Source organism: Hibiscus syriacus, unplaced genomic scaffold, assembly GCF_006381635.1.
Source record: "Hibiscus syriacus cultivar Baekdansim isolate YM2019G1 unplaced genomic scaffold, ASM638163v2 tig00110430_pilon, whole genome shotgun sequence".
NCBI lineage: Eukaryota > Viridiplantae > Streptophyta > Magnoliopsida > Malvales > Malvaceae > Hibiscus > Hibiscus syriacus.
In genome coordinates this window covers 1,874,950-1,895,441 of record NW_024062734.1, presented here as the reverse complement: position 1 = coordinate 1,895,441, position 20,492 = coordinate 1,874,950, and the positions used below count along the sequence as shown (strand labels likewise).

Below are 20,492 nucleotides of genomic sequence, written 5' to 3'. Positions count from 1 at the left end.
ATGGCTGAAATTTTAGAAATAATGCATCAAAAGATTTATAAATCCTGTGTATTTTTAGTTGATAATCGCGGCTCATGAGGTAATTGTTAAACATTAGATGATAAGAATTGGGCGAAAAAGCACAGCCAAAAGCTTTCAATCGTATATCAACTGTTCTCAAGGTTTACTTACAATTCCCTCCAAGAGTGATGAATCTTTTTTTTTCTCAAGGAAAAGGACACTAATTACAGAATTTGAAAATGTATATGAAGTGGTACATATTGGCGCTGTAAAATATGAATGACGTAATCTCTTCTCAATGCAATGAACCAAAAACATGAATCTCAACATTCCACTGACTTGAGGGGAAATATACGGCCAAACCTCTATTGTTCAACCTCCAACTAATACGCTTTATATTCACCGAACTTGTGTTTTTCCTCATGCAACTGCTTGAATAAGTAACCCATCTCCGGAAATGCAGACAACAGCAATAGCTTGATAACATCGTATGCCAACAGCTTCAAACACACACTAGACTGCAACAAGAGACACCAAAAACATTAACCATAATGAATTTCAATATGAAAACCAAAATCACCAGCCACTCTCAACAACTTGTAAGCTGCACCGATCACGTTATACCCAACTCGATGTTAATAATTCAAGTGTTGTTTCTATTAATGTCCTAAATTACCTGAATAAAGAAATAGACATTTTTGGCGCATTCTTCGTACTCCTTGTGACCAACAATACCCACAATAGCAGCAGGCACTTTGTCTGTACCGAGAAAACCGTATTAATTGACTTTCTTAGAATTTTCGGTTTGGTGACATTAGAAAATGTGCAATGCAGATTATGATCAGAAACATTGATGATAAACAAACTACCAATCATTAGCTCGTAAACAAATTTTGCACGACGTTCTGCTTCCAATTGTTGCTGCTCATCACTCGATATAGATGATGTCTCAGGAGATTGTGGATGTGGTGAAGCTTGGGATGGACTACAAGATGGTGGCGGACGTTGTCTCTTTGGATGTTTCGTTATGAATATTCCATCAGGCCAAAGTATCTGCATGAAAATTGCAGGCATTCTATGTTAGAAGTGCATACAAGCATCGGTAGCCACGTTTAAAAGTTATATTTTTTATTTTTTGTAAAAAACCACTTGCAGTTTCCACAAAACAAGACATGAAGTAGTAAAGTGGAAGCACAAGTAAATACAGAAAAAAAAAATCTAATATAGCAAAAACATATTAGACAAAGGATGTAAATATAAATTTCAAGTCGGATAGGACATTGAATAGAATCCTAGTTGATCTTTGATCTTAAAAACATATGTCGGACAGATCTAGACTAAGCTGTATGGAAAACTCCACTATAGAGGACAAAAATGATTCCGCTGTAGAGGCTTGAGTAAAGATCACTGGGGTTGGGCTGGCCCTTCAATCCTCTTGCAAGCTTGGTCAAGAGGAGATTTCTTCTAGGTCTCTAATGACACCAAACAAATTTACAGATAACTTGGCTATACTTTTAAAGGAAAAAAATAATTTCTGAGATCAAATAACTACCTGCTCAACCCGTTTGATTTTGCGTAGTAGCTGGATCTTTTCTATCAGCCAGTCATCAAAAGCATCACCCATTCCAAGTTGTACCTGAAATACACAAGCAAAGTACATAAAACTTGTGCATCTGGTTAAAATTCAATGTGTTAATGCTAATCTTACATAAGGGCAGATGATTTCCCATTTTAAGGAGGCAAAATCAAAATATGATGCCAACATAAGTGAACAGTCCTATAGCCATTTATGTACCTGATCCATCCACCATCCTGGAGCTGGAAAATGACATCCACCAAATCTAATATAGGAGCAGTTAAATTTGGTGGTACCCACTACAACAGAAGATGAGTCGGTTAAAATCCATCGAGGACCATAGATGTGTTTCAAATAGAATTGCAAATAAGTATGAAACGTGAAAGTTTTGCATTTGATTAAGCATGGTTATGACAGACAAGTTAATTCTGGAGACACTGACAGAGGATAGAAAACATTTGGCATTAAACTGATTACCTCTGTAGGAAGTGTTGAGTACATGTCAGAATCAAGAAGCAACTCAGAAGCATCTTCCACTATTTCGTTCTCTCTTCCTTTAACATTTTCCTTTGAGTTCCTTCCCAACGATGTATTTCTCACTTTAGCATCAGAACCATTGCCAGTATCTTCAGAGGACTTGCACCATGCTCCAGTGGCAACTTTTGATAGAGAATTAGACACATTTTTTGTATTTCTTAATCCATCAGTTGTAAGAGTAAGCTTTGTTTGCAATGAAGGTTCCTTGCTTTCAGTATCTAACTGTTGTCTCCTGGAAGTTAAGGGACCCATCAGAGGCCCCATAACATTTGAAGCCTTTTTGCCCTTTCCAGATGGATTATCATCAAGGCCAACTAGAAAGTTTCCAAGCAACGCACAAAATATAATCATTTGAAGGAAAAAGCAAACTATGCAAACAGCCTACTAAATTATATTTGAATTACCTGACAATGTTTCGACAAAAGAAAAAGAACTCGAGAATACATATGTCTGCATTACAAAATATTATATAATAAGAGGTTGTACTTAACTAGGAAAATCTGAGACCACCCCCAACCTCTAAACAATTTCTCTTCCCATAAAAGAAAGGAAAAATAAGTTCACCTGGGAATCAACACTTAGGAAGTCCCAAACTTCAATTGATCCTGAAATAGTCGGAAGCTGCAATAGCATCTGAAGACGAAAAAAATATTAATAAGTCCTCTAAATACATAAAGATACGAAAATCTAGTATATAAAGCATATGCTATGCCTATTTCTCACATATGAATTAAATGTCAAGTAATCAAACAGCCCAACATATATATTTTACGACAAAAACTCAATACAGAAAAATGATAAAATTGAGTTCAAGCATTTAACCTTTAAATACTCATCAAGCAATTTACACCGTTCTCGAATTACAGGAATGTCTAAACCAGATGAGAGAAAATGCTTTGGTGGCAAGTGAAGTTTATATTCTGGAAAAGATTTAAGACACTGATGAAGCTCCTCAAAATGGCGAAACCTGAATGAGAACAATTAAAAAGGCTAGCAACACAGATAGAGGTGAAGATAAAAATCTAACTGGTTTCACATTTTCGAAAAATCCAGCTGAGATGCCTCGACAATGCTCTAGGATGCAACATGGGAGGTAGACCAGAAAGTATATAGCACACTCTACACACCTTCTCTTGATGGACCAACTACTATTTTTATTTATTACATCTGTAACAGATATGGAGTAAACAGCAAATGTTCTTGAACCACTCTTCACAATATTTGCACCTAAAACCTGCAAAAGGAAATAATATTGCAACAATCATGGAAAAAGTACCAGAATGAGAAATTATAGCAAACTGACATGAAGAAGATACTTGTCATTATTATGTACCTCACATCTCAATTTAAAAAAAGACCCTCCAACCAACGAATTTTGCAAGGAATTAACAGTCAAACTACGACTTTCTGAAATAGAGAGAGGAGAAGCAGATGAAGAAGCAGTTGCTCCACTGTGAAGTCTACCAAAGAATTCAGTCTCAGAATCATCACTGGAATATTCAGCTTTTCCATGTCCATTCAGTGAATTAAGTATGTCTTGTCCATCCCCTGATAAGAAGCTTGTCCTCTCAATCTCTTGCCAGACAGGCAACTTCTGACTGGTTGATCTAGATCTTTTCCTTCTGGATGGGGTTCTAGTCAATCTTCGATATTGAACGTGCCTTCCACCAGCCTTCTTTAAATATGGCCCTCAGGATTTTCAAGTGGATGATGAATGTGAGAAACAGTCAGGTTTCTGTTACTCTTACCATCCCAAACTTTAGTTCCAGAAGAATCAAGACCCATTACAAGCCCCGAGTCTTCTTCTCCAGACATAAAGGAATCACTGCTTTCTGTTTCAACCTCCTCCAAATCAACAAGGTTATGATCATCTTCCTGAGAAGATACAACTGAAGAGCAGTATGATACGTTCCGAACTTCATGTGGGAATGATCTTTCTATTCTGCGTGGATCAGTTAATGCCGGTTGAGCAACATGACTCTCAGATGAGTTAAGCTTGGCTGGATACTTTTCTCTGGTCTTCACTATTGCTTTTGCATGATCCACAGCAGCAGAGTTCCCAGCAAAGAAATGATGTGGAACTTGCCCAATTAATTGTTTTTCTCCATCCTTTTTGTAATCTCTCCCCTTTGTCCACATGTTCTCAAAATTTTCGGGAGCAAGGGCCTCAGTCTTTCTACGTGAAATCAGATCTAACACGTCACCCCATTCTCCGCCTGAACAATGTCGTTCAATATCTCTTTCAGCACCAGTCTGTGAGTTCAAGGGCACCGAGCTCCATGAACGGAAAGTTTGGGTATCCATGGAAAGCAATGAATCCTTTGAAAGTTGTTTTCCATTTAGTTCGTCTGTTGCAGTGGTGTCTCCAGCAGCTCCAGACTGATTAGTTTTTAACCGTACAAGTTCAACACCAGTAACAGAAGGATCTAGAAACTTAGAAAAATGATCAGACGGGATCTTTGAAGAGCCATTTGCTTTGTATTGAGATGCATCTTGAGCAGCATTAAGTTCTCCTTTAGCTTTTGTCCTAGATATAACAGCAGATTCGATCCTCTCATTTATAAACCTGTGGCAAAAATTCAATATGATTGAGACAAGTAGCAACATAAAATAATGAAGTCAAGAAAAGTAGAAATGCATATCACCTTGGACTCACTAAATTTATGACAGTTCGAATTACTGTGCAAGCCAGAAGCTCCCTGACAATATAACGAAAGAAAGAGCACTATAATCTTCGGGCCTGAATGTTAAAGAAATGAGACCATTCATCAAATGTTGCAACACCTGAAATGAACAGGGCAGGCACTATCATAATCAAGGGATAGTACACTCCTATAGGAATGTCAGGTTAATGGACTAGTTTTGACATAACTGGAAGGTCAAACTAAAAACTCAACAACCTTGTGCTCAGCTTCAGTAGAGAATAAAGCCGGGTGCAGTTTGTTCTCTGCTGCCAGAATGCGTCTTATTTCAGCATCTCGATATTCGATAGTCGGTGGTTCAGCTTGCTTATTTTCAATTTTTGGTTTATTGATACGAAAAAGCTCCAAGTGTGAACAAAAGAGATTAACAAGGTCCCTGCATCGTCCTAGATATAGATTAGCTCCCTCTTAAGCAGTCTTGAACAATAATAAAAAGAATCAGTGGTGGAATGGACTTATACCTTGTGAGTAAGTTGATGAGATTTATACTTCTGAAGCGTTCTGAGAGCTCCCCAAGAACTCCATTTATGATCTGCACCAATTCTTCCGGGCCTTCCTTATCAGGTGTTAAACGAGAATACCATAGATCTGTCATCCACTCGGAAATAAGATGTCTTGTGAACTGATCTATCGCATTCTCAACGACAGGAGAATTTACTTTCCTTCTCCAATCACAATGTTCAACAACTTTAGGACATTCTGGTGGTTGCTTTGGAGCCGAGGCACTTGTAGATGCAGGTTTTCTGTTATATGCATCAGTTTTCCTCCGCATTTCATAATCTAGCAAGAAATACCTGAGGAGAATGATTAAGGAGGCAGCAGCAGGAAGATTAACCAAAACCGAGGAGCTTGTCACTGATATAAGAAAAAAGAAATGTGTAAATATCAATTCAAAAGGTTGAAATGAATTAATAGGAATCATGTACTGAAAATGTCAGATGTCTTTTTAAATATCTTAAAATCCAAGTCCAAATTAAGAAAAAATTAATGAATGAACTTCATGTGATTCAAAATTTCAGGGCTCCATACATATAATTCCACCATACATTGATAGCATTATACTGCACTTGCTGGCAATTAGTAAAAAAAAAAAGTAAAGGAACCGGTGTGCTCTATCTTTGCTCACTAAAGGCCAACTGTTAAGTACCATTATATTTAAATATGTTAACCAATTAGTGATGTTAATTTAAAGGCTTAGTTGGGAAAACTGTGAGACCTGGACAACATCTAAAGATTAAGTAGTTGCAACTGGCGATTTATCACCCAGACAATCAAATGTGAGACTGGCTAAATTATGGCGGGATAATTATGAAGAAACCTAACTCAATTCTCCCCCCCCCCTCCACCACCCTCACCAAAAGGAAGAAACCCAACTACAAATCAAGATGCCAACATAAATTTTGGAACTAGAGTTGTAAATTACTATTTTTTTTCTCAAAACACCAATGCTAGAAACATATATAACCGATGCAACTCTATCCTAAAATATGATGTTACGAGACTTAAAAAAAAAAACTAAAGCCGTAATGAACATACCAAGATTTTTTTAACTCTAATTGAACACACTCATATCCCAAGTGAACTCAAAAGCAAATAACTGGATAAAAGCATTGATCAGATTTAACTTGAAGATTAAGAAGAACGATTGAACAATCAAAATCATAGAGTAAATTCAATAGCAATAAGATGAGAAACGCAAACAAAAAAGAGGATTTCATAACTTAACGTGACATGAGATAGGACAATCCGACGACGCATATAGCTAAAATCACAATTCGCTTCTTGGCTTCCTCTACCAAGTCACTGACCGTCACCTGGTTTTTCTTTGGCATATTCATTGTTTCGGCCAAATCAAGCCAAAAAAAATCCCTAAATCGAACGAATCATTGTGTTCGTCTATCTCTCTCCTTTTCGCGGAAACTGTAAATCACCGCCATAACGAAAAATCATATGTCACTTGGTAAGGAAGAATATGAAAGGAACGAATCAAATAATTTGAATTGAAAAGTTGAAGGAATGAAGGAACCGAAAGGAAAACTTGTGTTTGGAAGGAAAGAAAAAATTAGTTTAGAAAGGAAACGAAAAAAAGAGGGGGAAACTTCAACGCGAGAACCGGTAGGCATTGTTTGTTTTACTGCTGATTCAGCTTTCGCCGAAGTGTTTGCATTTTGTATTAATTTTTTTTATGTAACCAGTTCGATTTATTAATCTATTAATCTTAATAAGATATTACAGGATGAAAATGATCTCCCAATTTAATTTGTTTTATTTGCAAACATTAAAATTTAAACTCATAATTTTATTTAAAGAATCTAATATCGTATCCCATTAAATTAAATGTTATTAGCATTAATTATTTTTCTATTAAAATAACAATATATATATATATATACACACACATTTAATATTTCACATATAATAAGGAAAAAATTAACAAAATATGGAAATAATAAAAAATAATTTATTAATAATTGTGTCAATTTTTTTAATATTAAATGTATACGATTTGATTTGATTGGTATAATTTAAATAATTAAATAATTTGATTAATAAAATTAAAATAATGATCAATTTAAAATCTCTTATAGTTAAATAATGATTTTAATTTAATTTTTAGAATTTAAAACTTTATTTATAAATTTATCAATAAAAAAGTCTGTTCGAAATAAAACTACTCTAATAAATTAATCTATATACAAGCAATCATCACTATCAATAATGATTAAAAGATTTAAATAAAATAATAATAATAATTAGAAGATTGTAAGAATAACTTGTCAAAAAAATAGTCTGTTCGAAATAAAACTACTCTAATAAAATAATGAGTTGTTGTAATAACAAAAACACATATATTAAGAAAATATGGATCATACATCGATTTAAGAAGTAATGAAAAAAATTAAATCTTACAAAAAGAAAATTATATGAAGAAAGAAAACAGTTATATGTGATGAGAGAGAGAAAACTTTCATTATATTTATAAGAAAAATGAAAGACTAAATAAATAAAGAAAAATAAAATTTAAAATCTACTAATTAAATCAGAGATTTACAGAATGGATATTTAAAATAGAAATCATTGATGTCCGAATTATTTATCAATGTTGATCAAATTAATATATCTAAATTCGAGAAAGAACAATGAAAATAATAGATTACATATTTAAGAGAAAAAGAAAGGTTAATTTAGAGTTTTTTTTAACTTTAATAATTATTTATTTTAGGTGTGGTGAACATGTTGAAATGATTACAAGCTTTTGCTATGTCTGGCATTCTGCTTTACCTAATAAGATTTGTGGCCTCAAAGGACCAAAGTCATGTTGTCGATAACTGGCATGTGGGTCTGGTTGCCGGTCAAGGAAAACGAAGCATGCCTCACCTGATGAGATGTACCTTTGACCAATAAATATAATTATCATTATCAATTGATTTTTTTAAAAAATAAAATAGTAGTAACAATTAAAAAGAAAATGTTAAGAACGAAAATCAAATTCATTTATTTTATTGTATTTTGGGAGTTCTGCTTTACGACACTTAAAAAATGCTAAAAAATAACGTGACTGGTTAAATAAGTGATCGGTTAAATAAGTGATCGGTTAAAATTTACATCGATTATGTTATATCATTTAACCGGAAATATTATCAAGTACAATAACATATTAGGTAGCACTTATATAATGTAATAGGTATCGCTTATATAATAAAATAAGCATTTAACCGGAAATATTATCAAGTACAATAACATATTAGGTAACGCTTATATAATGTAATAGGTAGAGCTTATATAATAAAATACGTATTTAACCGTAAATATTATCAAGTACAATAACATATTAGGTAGCGCTTAGGTAGCGCTTATATTGACCTAATTTCTAACTAAACTGGTATATTTATACTGTTAATATTACAAATTTACCTATTACATTATAATTATCGGTTTCGATGTTTTTGGGATCAATACAGTTTTAAATGTATCAACACTTTATGTGTGCACCTCGTTGGACATTCATTCTGAAAAAAAATATCGACACAAATTTAAAACGTGTCGATACATTATGTATACCTATTTTCTCATAAAATCGGTATATTCCTGCCGGGTACATTGTAAATTTACCTATTACATTGTAATTATCGGTTCGATGTTTTTGAGATCGATACTTTTAATAAATGTATCGACACTTTATGTGTGCACCTCGTTTGGCATTCATTCTGGACAAAATGTATCAACAATTTTTAAATTTGTGTCGATACATTATGTTGACCTATTCTATCATAAAACCGGTATATTTATACCGGTTACATTGTAAATTTACCTATTACATTATAATTATCGGTTTCGATATTTTTGGGGTCGATACTTTTAGAAAATGTATCGACACATATGTTTACCTATTCTCTCATTAAACTGGTATATTTTACTTATTATTTTATAATAATTGGCTTCGATGTTTTGATGATCGATATTTACAATAAATGTATCGACACTGTTTTGGAAACTTTATGTTTAAGAACCATACTAGACAAAATGTTGGAAACAAATCTTTGTATTTACTAATTTTGTCATTAAAAAAGTATATTTTTACCGGTTTTGTTATTGTTGGTTATAACAAAACCGGTAAAAATTACCTAAAACATTATTATTTCTACCTAAAACATCAATGTTTTTTAATATTTCCGGTAAAATGCCCAACAATAACAAAACCGGAAAATAAATAACAAAACCGGTAGCACTTTTACCGGTTTTATTAAGAAACCCGATAAAATGCCAAAATAATAACAAAACCGGTAGAAATAATGATATTTTCGGTATTTTTTACCTGTTTTTTATGCACAACAATAACAAAACCGGTAGCGCTTTTACCGATTTTGTTAAGAAACCCGGTTAAATGCCAAAATAATAATAAAACCGGTAGAAATAATGACGTTTTCGATAATTTTTACCGACTTTGTTATGCACAACAATAACAAAACCGGTACCGCCTTTTTTTAACCGTATATTAAGCGCCGCACGTGAGCCTTTAGCATTTTATTGGACACTATTATATACAGTTGGTTCTGTGATGTGATAGTCTAATTTAAGAGTAATTTAAAATAATTATAATTTAATATGCTATTATATTTAACTTTAAATTACATAAATTTATAATATTTTCTATTGCAAGAAAAAAGTTATATTGTGAGGATTTAAAGCTTATAACAGAAAATATTATGAGTAATGTGATATTTTCGGTTGTAAAATGCAACTTTACATACTGGAATGCAAAAGTCGATCCCTTGCGAAAAGGGATCCATCCCTTCGCTATTTGCTCGATGAAGAATGATAAAATTTAATTCATTAGAGGAACTAAGTGTTTTAAGTCTTAGTTTAATCATATGATGTTTATGTGAGATCAAAATGGTCCAAAAAATAAATTGTTAATTAATATCTGGTCTAATTTGATGAAACTTGTCATGTCATCTTTTAATGTACTAAAATACATAATGAAAGCGTCAAGTGCATGCTTGTCGTTCATATGTAACTTTTGTATTATTTACATTTTAGTCTTTGGATGCACATGTTCAATTAGGTCACCGAATTGTGTCCGGTTGATCTAAATTTTTCCATGTATCTAATTGTGTGTTAATAAATATTATTGGTGAGTTCAGTTTATATTATTGACATTGAATCAATAATGGTATGTGAAATGACTGATTTATCCTTATGTTGTGTAATATTGTTTTCTTCGCAATGTATGATTGGATGTTTGTTGAAAGTTTGATTTTGTACTATTATGTTATTGTGTGTTGCATGTTGAATGTTTACATTAATTGTTTTCACTTAGTATGCATGATTATGGTTTTGTCTATCCGATTCGCTTTGGATTCAAATGTGCACTCAGAATGCTTGCGTTATCTTACGTGACCAAGTATAGGGTGTTACAATTATATAATACATATATACTTTGAATTCATCCTTTTTATAATAAATTATATATTTTTAATTTAGTCCCTTAACTTTTATGATTTCCTTATTTCTTCAATTCATCCTTGTTAGGTATGGCTCATAAATATATAGGTAAAGTACAAAGAAAGTCTCGTAGTGAGGATTACGATTATGTGGATTGGGGGTGTGGGGGAGCAGCCCTGTAACATCCTCCATATCGGTTAGTGATTAAATTGTAAAGTTTTAGAATTTGGTGATTAAAGTAGAATGATGGAAAAGTTCAATGACTTATTTGAGCTATTTTGTGTAGGATTAAATTATAAAGAATGAGGATTAGAAGGACAAAATGGTATTTTTATAGTAAGATAATTATTGGGGTTAGTATTATATTAAACCACGTGGAAGTATAGGAAACCAAACAAGCTTCCAGAGTTTTCTTATTCTTCTTCTTCATACGTGAGACCCAAGCTAAAGGTAAGATCTCTTGTTAGTGAATTTCTTGATGAATCTATGGTTGATTTATGACCATTATGTAATAGTTAAGCTTAAAGGAAGTTTAATTTGTTTTAAAACCTCAAGATGAGAAGTATATGAGGATTTGAATAAATGAAGTAGAAAAGTGAAATCTTGGATTAGAGTTCATAATAAGAGTTGAAAGTGAGATTTGACTTGTCATCAAGTTAATTAAGGGATATGAAGTGCTAGAATAGGAATTTGAGCATGGTGCAAAACTAATATAATTTTTCAATTACATAAGAAGGATTAGATTTGGAGTTTAAAGAAGTGATTATGGAGTAGAAATGAGTTTAAGTATGTGTATGAAAATTAGGAATATTAAAGGGAGTAAAATATGAAGGTTTGAGCTGAAATAAGGTGATTTTCTAGCTCAAAATGGGATTTCTGGGCTAGGGGAATCGGTACCCATTCAAGGGGAATTGATACCCCTCAAACGAATATGAAATTCCAGAATGCCAGAGGGGAATCGATACCCCCACAGGGGGGAACCGATTCCCCCTAAAGGAAAAATGAAATATCAATTCCTTAAATTTGTTTAAGCTATTAGAGTTTAATTGCAAGACCTAGGCATCTGATAATCATCTTGAAAATTATGTTTATGTAGATATTGAGCCTAATCGAGTTATGGAACAATCGACAAGTAAGATCGATCGAAGAAAAAACAAGGAAATATAGGTGAGTGCATATGCATAGCATGAATATAGTATTATATTCAGTTCTAGACTTGTGATAAGTCTAGATTCAATATTTGATACATGATCACATTCCATATTATGATACTTGACATGAATTCATATTATATGCATTATGTGACATGAATATGCAGGAAAAGTTATATGAATCATGTGATAAAGGTATGAAAATGATATGTCTATGCGATATAAATTATGTGAATTGTAAAAGCCCATGTTCTGTAGATGAGAACTATAGGTATAGTTGGCATGCCAAGGGTAGAGGGTCTACGCGGTCCTTCGGGATATATATATATATTCTTTGGAACATTTGTGAGGTCTTTTGAGACACATAATTGATCCTTGGCATATGTATATGATTCTTAAGGAATTTATATGTAGTCATTCGGGATAAATTCTACGCGGTCCTTCGGGACAAATTCTACGCGGTCCTTCGGGACAAATTTCTACACAGTACTTCGGTGCAATTTATACGAGCTGTGGTGATAGCATAGTGCACAACCTCATAATACTCACATACCTTAGGTTCTCAGTATGGTATCATGGGCCAATAATTTATTAATACAAATTCGTGAATGCTAATATAATATGCTTACGGGTAAGGATCATGGTGATATAAACTACATTGATTAAGTATATGATTTCATCTCATTTCATATCATTATGGCATTTTCATTACAGTTCATTGCTATTATTATTACATTGCCTCACTAAGTCGATGACTTAGCGTGTGAGTGTTTCATGCGTAGGATCTGAGAAAGTAAAAGATACAGGTTAAGCAGCTGACAACATTACTCCTGCAACTATCAGATCAGAAGCAACCTAATCAGTAGGTCATTTTGTTATGTAAATGGGTGTTGGCATGTAACTAAAGGGTTAAGTTGTGTATGCTCTGAGTATTTTGGTAAACTTGTATTAATATATGTATATTATCATATTTTCTTAATATAATTTTAAGTATTTTTTTATTATTTGTTAAGAGTAATGTTTTAAAAAGGTAATGTGACATCTCGGACTCGTATCCGAGTCGGGTACGGGTTGGGGGTGTTACATTTAATGGTATCAGAGCTATGGTTTAGCCGATTCTAGGCATAAACCAGAGTCTATAGAGTCTTTAAATAAAATACATGCCAACAAAAAAGTGAGAACTTCTGATCTGGTATAGTATGATTATGTTGTTTTGCTAATAGAGCGATATGTTTATTCTTATTAGATGTTCGGACATAGTAGCTCCCGAAGTGAAGCGGGAGAAGATAGGTTTGCTGAAAGCAGTAATTCACCTGCCCTGGCCAGGCAAGGTGAAGAAAATACATCTCAAGGAGTGTCTATGCAAGACCAGGATACGTTCTTCAGAACGTTAGACATTATTCTGACGCGTCTTCAACCTCCTACTCCACCAACTCAAAGAATGAATGTAGCAAAAGAGTTGAGAGGTTTAGGAGCTCCCAAATTTAAGGGAGAAGCCGAGAAAGGTCCGGTTGCAACAGATCTTTGGTTAAATGATTTGAAAATCATGTTGGATGTTCTCCACTGCTCTGAAGTGGAGAAATTAGATGGAGCTGTCTCGTTACTGAGGGGTCAGGCGAGGATATGGTGGATGAACGTCACCATGAGGATGTCAAATGACCAGTTGACTTGGTCCTTGTTTTTAGAAGAATTCAAAAACAAGTACATTGGAGATCAGTTCATTCGGAAAATGAAGCAAGAGTTTTTGAATTTGAAGCAATTGAACCGCTCTGTGTATAAGTATGAATGTGAGTCAACAAGCTTAGTCGGTTTGCATCTGAGCTGGTACCAACTGAAAAAGAGGCTTGTGAATGGTTTGTGGAGGGCTTACGCCCTAGATTAAAAGAGATGCTGATAGTATTGAATTTGTCCTCATTCCAAGAGGTGATTAATCGTGCCAAAGCTCTTGAAAGAGCTCAGAATAAGAGATTCGGGGACTTTAGAGTTCATACATCAAAGAGGACAGGTGTTTCTTCCAGCTCAACACCACCAAAAAGAGGAATAGACTCAGGATTTCGATCACAAGCTAGATTCGAATCAGTTGCATCCTCAACTAGAGGAGCAAGTCAAGTGAGGCCTAGACAGACATAATCAGTAGGATCTGGTGATGGGAGATCCACTCAGAGTCAAGCGAGACAGTGTCAGCATTGTGGGAAGAATCATTTTGGGTCATGTCGGATAGCTTCTGGAGCTTGTTTTTGATGTGGAAACGCCAGACATTTTATTCGGTATTGCCCGTTATTGGTTGGTGAGCCTGCTTCATCTGATAGAGTTGGCTCTACCTCACAGAGAGGACGAGGAAGAGGCAGAGAAAGAAACCAGTCTGAATCCTCTGCACAACATGAAGTTCGCTCAACTGCTCGGGTATACAATTTAAAGACAAGTGAAGATCGGGATGATCATGATATTATAACAGGTACTTTTTAGCTGTATGATAAATTAGTATTGGTATTGATTGATCTGGGTTATAATTATTCCTACATTACAAGTAAATTAGTAAAGAAATTGAGGATTCCCTTAGAAGCCACGAGTAATGAAATTATAGTAACTAATCATTTAGGCCATAGTGCTCGAGTAAACAAAGTCTATAAGGTGTGTTCCATAAAGATTCAGGGAATTGAATTCCCTGCTAATCTGATGGAATTACCCTTTGACGAGTTTGAAGTGATTCTGGGAATGGATTGGTTGTGTTTCTATGGGGATGTTAACTGCAGATCAAAAAAGGTAACCCTGAAGAGTCTAGGAGGAATAGAAATAAGTGTGATCAGTGAAAGGTTTAATCCTTTAGCAAATGTAATATCATTAATGTCTGCTAAGAAGCTATTGTACAAGGATGTCAAGGTTTTCTTGCAAATGTGAAAGATACAAGAGCTATAGAGAAAGGATTATATGAGATTTCAATAGTTCGGGAATTCCCTGATGTTTTCCCTGCTGAGTTGCCAGGATTACCTCCAGATAGAGAGGTAGAATTTTAAATTGAAGTAATGTCGGGAACCGCTCCAATTGCAATGACACCTTATCGGATGGCTCTGAAATAATTGCAAGAGTTAAATAATCAATTGCAAGAGTTGTTGTCTTTGGGAACTCCGGTGTTATTCGTTAATAAGAAAGATGGATCAATGCGTCTCTGCATGGACTATCGACAACTCAATAAGGTGACAATCAAAAATAAATATCCCCTCCCACACATTAATGATTTGTTTGATCAGTTAAAAGGAGCTTCGATATTCTCGAATATTGACTTACGTTCTGGTTATCATCAATTGAAGATTCAGGAAATGGACATTCTAAAGACTGCTTTTAGAACGAGATATGGTCATTATGAATTCATTGTAATGCCTTTCGGAGTAACGAATGCACCTGCTGCTTTCATGGATCTCATAAACATAATTTTTCAGCCCTATTTGAACCAGTTTGTTGTTATCTTTATCGATGACATATTGGTTTACTCGAAGTCCATTGAAGAGCATAGTGTATATTTACAAATAGTTTTACAAATTCTCAGAGATAAGAAGCTTTATGTCAAATGGTCCAAATGTGAATTTTGGCTTAATGAAGTGATTTTCTTGGGGCATGTGATCTCTGTATATGGGATTCGGGTGGACCCTCAAAAGATAAAAGCTATAATGGTCTGGGAAGTTCCAAAGAATGTATCAGAAGTTTGGAGTTTTCTTGGACTTGCCGGTTATTATCGAAGATTCGTTAAGAATTTTTCGATAATAATGCTGCCTTTAACGAAGCTGGTGAGAAAGAATGTACCGTTTGTTTGGAATCCTGAATGTCAAGATAGTTTTGAAGCTTTAAAGAGAATTTTGACAGAAGCTCCTGTATTGGTTCAACCAGAAGAATTTTATAGTATTCAGTGACGCATCTCATAATGGTTTGGGTTGTGTATTAATGCAAGAAGGAAAATAGTAGCGTATGCATCGAGACAGTTGAAACCACATGAAAAGAATTACCCCACCCATGATTTAGAAATGGCTGCAGTGGTGTTTGCTCTCAAGATTTGGCGTCATTATTTGTATGAAGAATGATGTTACTTGTATACAGACCATAAGAGCCTGAAATATCTGATGACTCAAAAAGAGCCTAATTTGAGGCAAAGGAGATGTGTTGAGTTTTTGAGAGATTATGATATAATAATTGACTATCATCATGGGAATGCTAACATGGTAGCAGATGCTTTGAGTAGAAAGACGTTTGTAGCTTTACGAGCGATGGGTGCAAGGTTATATTTGAATAGAGATGGTGGTCTATGTGCAGAGTTAAAACTTATACCAGCATGGTTGGAAAGAATAGGAGAATTGCAAAGTAAAGATGAAAGGTGTTTGGAAATAATTGAGCAAGTAAAAAGTAAAGAGATTAAAGACTTTGAGGTTAAGTCAGATGGAAATTTGTATTATAAAGGAAGAATTGTGATACCAGACGATGAAGAGTTAAAGAAAGATTTATTGGCAGAGGTTCATTGCAGTCCATTGACGATGCACCCGGGTGGAACCAAGATGTATATGGATTTAAAAGATCGGTATTGGTGGCCAGGGATGAAGCGAAGCATTACTGAATTTGTGTCAAAGTGTTTGATATGTCAACAAGTTAAAGTTGAGCATCAAGTTCTGTCAGGATTATTGCAACCGCTTTACATTCTTAAATGGAAATGGGAAAATGTGACGATGGATTTTGTTTTGGGGTTACCCTTGACTCCGAACACAAGAGATTCAATCTAGGTAATTATTGATCGATTGACTAAGTCAGTGCATTTCCTTCCGTTTAGAACATATTTCTCTATGGAAAAATATGCAGAACTGTATATTAGAGAAATTATTATATTGCATGGAGTGCATGTTTCCATAGTTTCTGATCGAGACCCTCGATTCACTTCGAGATTCTGGAAATATTTGTATGGAGCGTTGGGAACTCGTTTAAACTTTAGTACGTTTTTTCATCCTCAGTCTGACAGACAATCAGAGAGAACTATTCATATATTTGAATATATGTTGAGAGCATGCGTAATGGATTTTAAAGGATCATGGGAAAAGTATTTACCTCTGGCAGAGTTCGCTTACAACAATAGTTATCAGTCTAGTATCAAAATGGCCCCATATGAAGCATTATATGAGATGAAATGTCGTACTCCATTAAATTGGTATAACTCAAAGATCGAAGTGTTCTTGGGACGGATTTGATTCAAGATGTAGAAAAGAAAGTTCGAGAAATTCAGCATAACCTCAAAGTGGCATCTGATCGGTAAAAGTCTGAACTTAAAAGAAATGAGATTGAATTTAAAGTTTGGGATAAAGTGTTTTTAAAGGTATCTCCATGGAAGAAGGTACTGAGGTTTGGTCGGAAAGGAAAGTTAAGTCCTCGGTTTATTGGATCATATGAGATTGTAAAAAGAGTGGGATCAGTAGCATACCAATTGACTTTACCACCAGAGATGGAAAAGATTCACAATATATTCCATGTCTCAATGCTTCGGAGATATCGATCGGATCACTCCCATATCGTAACCCTAGAAGAGATCGAGGTACAACCGGATTTGACTTATGAGGAAGAACCGATTCAAATTTTAGCTCATGAGGTTAAGCAATTGAGGAACAAGACTATCTCATTGGTTAAAGTTTTATGGAAGAATCATAAAGTAGATGAAGCAACATGGGAGTGTGAGGAGGATATGAGGAATCAACATCCCCATATATTTTCTTATTGAAAATTCAAGGACGAATTTTCTTAAGGGGGAGATTTGTAACATCCTCCATATCAGGTTAGTGATTAAATTGTAAAGTTTCAGAATTTGGTGATTAAAGTTGAATGATGGAAAAATTCAATGACTTATTTGAGCTATTTTGTGTAGGACTAAATTATAAAGAATGAGGATTAGAAGGACAAAATGGTCTTTTCATAGCAAGATAATTATTGGGGTTAGTATTATATTAAACCACATGGAAGTATAGGAAACCAAAACAAGCTTCCAGAGTTTTCTTCTTCTTCATACGTGAGACCCAAGCTAAAGGTAAGATCTCTTGTTAGTGAATTTCTTGATGAATTTATGGTTGATTTATGACCATTAGGTAATAGTTAAACTTAAAAGAAGTTTAATTTGTTTTAAAACCTCAAGATGAGAAGTATATGAGGATTTGAATAAATGAAGTAGAAAAGTGAAATCTTGGATTAGAGTTCATAATAAGAATTGGAAGTGAGAATTGACTTGTCATCAAGTTAATTAAGGGATGGGAAGTGTTAGAATAGAAATTTGAGCATGTTGTAAAACTAGTATAATTTTTCAATTATATAGGAATGATTAGATTTAGAGTTTAAAGAAGTGTTTATGGAGTAGAAATGAGTTTAAGTATGTGTATGAAAGTTAGGAATATTAAAGGGAGTAAAATATGAAAGTTTGAGCTGAAATAAGGTGATTTTCGAGCTCAAAATGGGATTTCTGGGCTAGGGGAATCGATATTCCTCAAACGAATATGAAATTCTAGAATGCCAGAGGGGAATCGATACCCCCATAGGGGGGAACCGATTCCCCCTAAAGGAAAAATGAAATATCAATTCCTTAAATTTGTTTAAGTTATTAGAGGTTAATTGCAAGACTTAGGCATCTGATAATCATCTTGAAAATTATGTTTATGTAGATATTGTGCCTAATCGAGTTCTGGAACAATCGATAAGTAAGATCGATCGAGGAAAAAGCAAGGAAATATAGGTGAGTGCATATGCATAGCATGATTATAGTATTATATTCATATCTAGACTTGTGATAAGTCTAGATTGAATATTTGATACATTATCACATTCCATATTATGACACTTGACATGAATTCATATTATATACATTATGTGACATGAATATGCAGGAAAAGTTATATGAATCATGCGATAAAGGTATGGAAATGATATGTCTATGCGATATAAATTATGTGAATTGTAAAAGCCCATGTTCTGTAGATGAGAACTATAGGTATAGTTGGCATGCCAAGGGTAGAGGGTCTACGCGGTCATTCGAGATATATATATATATATTCTTTGAAACATTTGTGAGGTCTTTTGAGACACATAATTGATCCTTGGCATATGTATATGATTCTTAAGGAATTTATATGTAGTCATTCGGGATAAATTCTACGCGGTCCTTCAGGACAAATTTCTACACGACACTTCGGTGTAATGTATACGAGCTGTGGTGACAACATAGTGCACAACCTCACAATACTCACGTACCTTAGGTTCTCAGTATGGTATCATGGGCCAATATCTTATTAATACAAATTCGTGAATGCTAATGTAATATGCTTACGGGTAAGGATCATGGTGATATAAACTACATTGATTAAGTATACGATTTCATCTCATTTCATATCATTATGGCATTTTCATTACTGTTCCTTGCTATTATTATTACATTGCCTCACTAAGTCGATGACTTAACATGTGAGTGTTTCACGCGTAGGATCCGAGAAAGTAGAAGATACAGGTTAAGCAGCTGACAGCATTACTCCTGCAACTATCATATTAGAAGCAACCTAATCAGTAGGTCATTTTCTTATGTAAATGGGTGTTGGCATGTAACTAAAGGGTTAAGTTGTGTATGCTCTAAGTATTTTAGTAAACTTGTATTAATATATATATATTATCGTATTTTCTTAATATAATTTTAAGTATTTTTTTATTATTTGTTAAGAGTAATGTTTTAAAAAGGTAATGTGACATCTCGGACTCGTATTCGGGTCGGGTACGGGTTGGGGGTGTTACAAGCCCCGCGATACGGTACAGAGTTATTTCGTAAATATGTATCAGGGTTTATTTATTATAAAAGGAGATGTAACCTAAACATATGAGACATTGAATTGAATAAAATTCTAGCACCGCCTAGGGTACCGAGGATGTAAGCACATTGCTGAACCTCGTTAAAATTATTGTGTTTTTTCCGTTTTCTTTACCCGATTATTCAACAATTGGTATCAGATGTCAGGAGCCAAATTTGAAGTTACGAAATTCAATGGTCAGGGTAACTTCGAATTATGGCAAACAAGGGTGAATGATCTGTTGGCGCAGTAAGGGATCCTAAAGGCTTTGCGACCTACAAAGCCGGCGTCGATAGAGGAGGAAGATTAGGAAGAATTACAGCAACGAGTGGCAGGAACTATACGATTATGTTTGGCGGACGAGGTCATGCATCTTTCGTCATACATCTGTTAGTAAAGTTTGTAAGTACATTTCTATACCTCGTAAGCAACATTGGGAAGCAATTAAGTGGATCTTTAGGTACTTAAAGGGTACTGTAGGACATGGAATTGTTTTTGGTAGTCAGCGAGATAATCCTTTGGTTGTAGGATATGTGGATTCAAACTATGCGGATGACTTGGATAATAGAAGTTCTACGACAGGGTATGTCTTTACTCTTGGTGGATGGTCTATTTGTTGGAAGTCTACTGTTCAATCTGTTGTGGCATTATCTACAACTGAAGTTGAATACATGGCAGCGGCTAAAGCTGCAAAATAAGCTTTATAGCTTACTGGTTTAGTGAAGGAGTTGGGTGT

General features: G+C 34.4%; 1 pseudogene; it reads right to left on the bottom strand.

The window, feature by feature from the left end:
* Positions 1-107: 107 nt before the first annotated feature.
* Positions 108-6,940, bottom strand: LOC120125348 (annotated as a pseudogene).
* Positions 6,941-20,492: the final 13,552 nt, after the last annotated feature.